This window comes from Macaca thibetana, chromosome 1 (genome assembly GCF_024542745.1).
Source record: "Macaca thibetana thibetana isolate TM-01 chromosome 1, ASM2454274v1, whole genome shotgun sequence".
Classification (NCBI taxonomy): domain Eukaryota; kingdom Metazoa; phylum Chordata; class Mammalia; order Primates; family Cercopithecidae; genus Macaca; species Macaca thibetana.
The window spans coordinates 118,695,617-118,700,983 of NC_065578.1; the positions used below are offsets into that span (position 1 = coordinate 118,695,617).

At 40.6% G+C, this 5,367-nt stretch overlaps 1 pseudogene; it reads right to left on the minus strand.

Moving 5' to 3' along the window:
• Positions 1–2,606: 2,606 nt before the first annotated feature.
• On the minus strand, positions 2,607–4,279 carry LOC126931115 (glyceraldehyde-3-phosphate dehydrogenase-like; annotated as a pseudogene).
• Positions 4,280–5,367: the final 1,088 nt, after the last annotated feature.

Sequence of the window (5,367 nt, forward strand, 5' to 3'; positions counted from 1 at the left end):
CAGAGGATTTTTAGGACAGATGATACTAAAATGGTGTTTACATGTCAGTATACATTTGTCAAAATTCAGAGAATGTGCAAGACCAAGAGTAAACTGTGGACTTTGAGTGATAAAGATATGTCAGTGCAAATCAACTGATTGTACAAAATGTACCATTCTGGTGCAGGATGTTGATAGTGGGGGAGTCTGTGTATATGTGGGAGTGGGAGTATATGAGAACTCTCTGCACTTTCCCTCAATTTTGTTGTGAAGCTAAAACTGTTATAGAAAATAAAGTCTACTTTAAAAATTAAATGAGAAAATATAAGTAAAGCATCTTATATATAGTGAAGGACTCAATTAATATATTAGAGCTCATATGTAGAGCTTTCTATATGCAAGGAGATGTCCCATATGACCTCTTGGTCTGATCTCAACTGATTTTTCCTTAAAATAAATATCTGGAGTGAACTTGCTGGGTCAAGTGTGTGAAAGTCTAAAATATTTTGTCAAATACTCACCAAAAATTTGCATAAACTTACACTTCCACAAATAACACGGCTGTCTCCCCACATCTTCCCCAACACATACAAACTTCAGTGAATCTAACATTTGCCAAACCACTTGTAGTTTTCAAACTGAGTTTAACTAAGGGTGAATATTCTTTGTAATGCAAGAGAAATCCCCAAGGAAAGAAGGTAGCTTGTTGAAAGTATGACAGTCTACCTTTTTCTTTTCTTTCTTTTTTTTTTTTTTTTTTTTTGAGATGGAGTCTCCCTCTGTCACCCAGGCTGGAGTGCAATGGCACAATCTCGGCCCACCGCAACCTCTGCCTCCTGGGTTCTAGCAATTCTCCTGCCTCAATAAGCTGGGATTACAGGCACGTGCCACCACGCCCACCTAATTTTTTTGCATTTTTAGTAGAGATGGGGTTTCATCATGTTGGCCACGCTGGCCTCACACTCCTGACCTCAGGTGATCCACCTACCATGGCCTCCCAAAATGCTGGAATTACAGGTGTGAGCCACTGCGCCTGGCATTTTTTTTTTTTTCTTAAACATCGGAGTTCCAAGAACTCTGGGAGTGGCACAAAGTTCTGATTTCCTCAGAAGACTCAACTAGGGAAATATCTACTTTCAAGCTCACTTACATAGTTGTTGGAAGATTCACTTCCTCGAAACTTACTGGACCAAGAACCTCAGTTCCCCTTTGACTGTTGGCTGCCCTCAGTTCATTGCCATATTGTCCTCTCCAGTATGGCAACTTGCTTCATCCAGCCCAATGAGAAACAGGAAATGTAAAATCAAGACAGAAGTAACAATCTTTTCTAACCTAATCGTGGAAATAACATTCTATCATTTTTGTCTTATCATACTGATTAAAAGCAAGTTACTAGGGTCAGCCCACACACAAGGGAATGAATACGAAGAAGTAGAAATCACTGGAGTCACCTTAGAGGCTGGCTACAATATCATCATTGTCATCCTCTGGAGCACCTTGTTGAATGGTATCTATGTGACCTTCCCAAAATAACTGACAAACAGAGAATTAAGTAGGACATGGAAAAGAGATTTTGCTAAAGCCTTCTCCTTCCTCACTCCAAAGGCCTTGCTGGGAAAGACAGCCAAGTTGAGCTCGTATAAACCAAAAGCTCTGCCCCCAGCTCTCCCTGTATGGTGGAGGGGATGGCCCATTTTTCCTTACTTCTGAAAACTGACTCTTCAAGTATCCTTCAAATACCTGGGATCCTACTCATATCCATGTTTTAGATGGGAGGAAAATTGCTTCTCCTTGGCAAACAGCTTTGGCCTGGGCAGTGGTCCCAGAAGCACTAAGACATTCAAGAGTCCTTGATTGTTCACTCATCCTTCCTTTCATTATTCAATAAACATTTATTAAGTTTATATTACGTGTCAGATGTTGTGCAAATTCTTATGGTGATAAAAAGATGCATGAGACACAGGTGCTTTATCGAGTCAAACACTCAAAAATGTTTGAACATTTGCTCTGTACAAGGTGCTGAGGATTCCATAAAGGCAGCAGTCCAGTTTTAAGACAACACAACAAAAACAAACTCTTAACTCCACTGGCTGTAACACCTTTTTACTGAGATCTTCATGGCACAACTTCTTGTACAGCAGTTTATTAATAGTCACTCTCTACACATTTTTTCTATTCCTCAACACACAGATGAATTGTGGTTTGGACTTTCCAATTGAACTTTCAACCCAACAGTTCCTGGAAATTTCTCGTACCAAATTACTTAAGATGTTGTCAAAATCAATAATCAGTCATTTTCCTATTGCATTTGATACATCAGCAGCATCCAACATAGTGGCCCACACTCTTCTTGAAACACTTTATTTGCTTGACTTTTACAAGGCCATCTCCTCCTAATTTTCCTCCTACCTGCTACCAACTCCTACTCAGTATATTTAGCTGGTCCCTTCTTCTCTGTTCAACTTCTAAATGTTGATGTATCTATTCCAGGATTCAGTCCAGGAACTTTCCCCTTTATCCATGAATATTCTTACCATAGCTTATTTCATCTACTCCTGTGCCTTTAAAAATTATTCTATGTTACTCATGTCCAAATTGACCTCTCTAGGACTATAACACAAGGGGTGTAATTGTCCTAAAGTAACCCAGGAATTTAATAAGCTGGCCTAGAAGAGGGATTTCCTTTTCTCAACATGAGGGGCTATGCCTACTATAGCTCCCTGTACAATGGGTGGCTTTCTCCCCTAAGAAAATGGAAACTCTTTGCATGAGGCCCAAGGACTCTAGATGCTGGGCAGTTGAGCTTCCCAGACAATCTTGTGAACAGTTGGCACCTAAATCCAGACTGTTTCACACAAACAGTCTGTGTGTTCCTCCATTGTTAAAGCTGTGTTCTTGTGCTTACATGACAAAAAAAAAAAAAGTTATAATAAGGGAGACCAGTGTTCCTATACTGGAATGCAGACTTCCATTGTGAGCCCAGCATTTCCTGACCATTTATGCCTTAGCATAAAATAGGATAGAGAAATCATGCTGTCTAATCTTTTTCTGATCAGTAATATTTGTTAGTTTTCCTAATATAGCATTTTGTTGGCCTAGTACATACAGGGGACTTTATGGATGGTACAGGACAAGGTGGGGTTCCCTAGGCCCCTCCCTCTTCAGGGATTCTGCATGGAAACTGTGAGAAGGGGAGATTCTCAGTGTGGTGGGGGACTGAGTGTGGCAGAGACTCCCCAGTACCTGAGGGCCTCTCTTTTCCTCTCATGCTTTCACTGGGGCTGGTGGTCCAGAGGTCTTACTCCTTGGAGGCCGTCTGGGCCATGAGGTTCACCACTCTGTTGCTGTAGCCAAATTCATTGTCATACCAGGAAATGAGCTTGAGAAAGTGTCATTGAGGGCACTGCCAGTCCCAGGATCAAAGGTGGAAGAGTGGGTGTCAATGGCTACGTTGGAGGAGACAACCTAGTACTCAGTGTAGCACACGATGCCCTTGAGGGGACCCTCTGATGCTGCTTCATTACCTTCTTGATGTTATATTTGGCAGGTTTTTCCAGATGGCAGGTTACGTCCATACCAACATGTTGGTGGTGGGTACATGGAAGGTCATGCCAGTAAGCTTCCTGTTCAGCCCATGGATCTCATTGCCCACAGTCTTGACAGTGCCAGTAGATGCAAGAATGATGTTCTGGAGAGCTCTGTGGTGATGATGCCACAGTTTCACGAAGGGACATCCACAGTCTTCTCTGTAGCAGTGATAGTGTTGACTGTGGTCACAAATCCTTCCAATATACCAAAATTGTCATGAATGATCTTGGCTAGAGGTGCTATACAGTTGGTGGAACAGGAGGCATTGCTGATGTTCTTGAGGCTGTTTTCATACTTCTCATGGTTCTCACCCATTACAAACATGGTGGTATCAGCAGATGGGGCAGAGATGTTGACCCTTTTAGCTCAACCCTGCAAGTGATCCCCAGCCTTCTCCGTGGCAGTGAAGACACTAGTGGACTCTATGATGTACTCAGTTCCAGAACCACCCTATTTGATTTTGGTGGGATCTAGCTTTTGGATGATGGTGGTGGGATTTCCATTGATGACAAGCTTCCTGTTCTCAGCCTTGATGGTCCCGTGGAATTTGTCATAGGTGGACTCATACTGGAACATGTAGACCATGTAGTTGAGCTCTATGAAGGGGTCACTGATGGTAACAATATTCACTTTATCAGAGTTATAAGTAGCCCTGGTGACCCAGCACCCGAATAAAGCCAAATCCGTTGACTTATGCCTTCATTTTCACCATGGTGCCTCAGGGATGTGGCTGGCTCTGCACAAAAAGATGACACTGTCTGTCAAATGGGAGAAGCAGAAAGCTACAGCATATTATTTAACCCATAATTATCATACTGAGAAATTCTTCACACGCTCAGATGCCAATAGGTGGTGACTCAGATGAGCATCACTTGACATAGCAGGCTGACTTTCCCTGAGCATGTGGACAATTCAGTTGTCTCATTATCGCTTGGTTAAAAGACTATGCTTTTCCCCATTGAATTTAGTATTGTTAAAATCAATTGGCCATGTGAATCCAGGCCATTAACACAGACATACACAAAAATTCCCTCATAATAAATTATAGGCTTAAATGTAAAGGCTAAATTATACACCTCTTAGAAGAAAACATAGAGTAGCATATTCATGATCTTGAATTAGGCAAAAACCCAACTTTTCCTGGTTAAAAAAATAGTTTAAAAATGAGACACGATCAAAACTAAAAATGTTGCACTTAAAGACATCAAAAGAAAATGAAACGATGAGCCACAGACTGAGAAAAAAAATTCGAATCATATGTTTGATAAAGGACTTATATCCAGGGTATAAAATACACTTACATCTAAACAATGAAAAGATAAATAACCTAATTTTATAAATGGGCAAAATATATAAATTGCCATTTCACCAAAAAGGTGTAGGAATGGCCAATAAAGTACAAGAAAAGATAGCATCATCAATGAGCAGGGAAATGCAAATCGAAACCACAATGAGACACCACTTCTTACCCGCTAGAATGCTATAATATAAAAGAAGGATAGAAACAACTGGAGGAAGTGAAAAAACAATGATGTGGAAAAATGAAACTACTCATGCCTTGTTGATGGGACATGTAGTCATGTTGAAAACCAGTTTGGCAGTTTCTTAAAAACTTTGAAGATACATTTACCATATGACCTAGCACTTTCACTCCTAGTTCTTTACCCAAAAGAAATAAAAACCTATGTCCACACAACACATGAATGTGAATATTCATAGCAGCTTTATCCATAATAGTCCATAAAGTGGAAACATATCAAATATTGATCAACAGGTGAATGAACAAACAAATGGGAATTA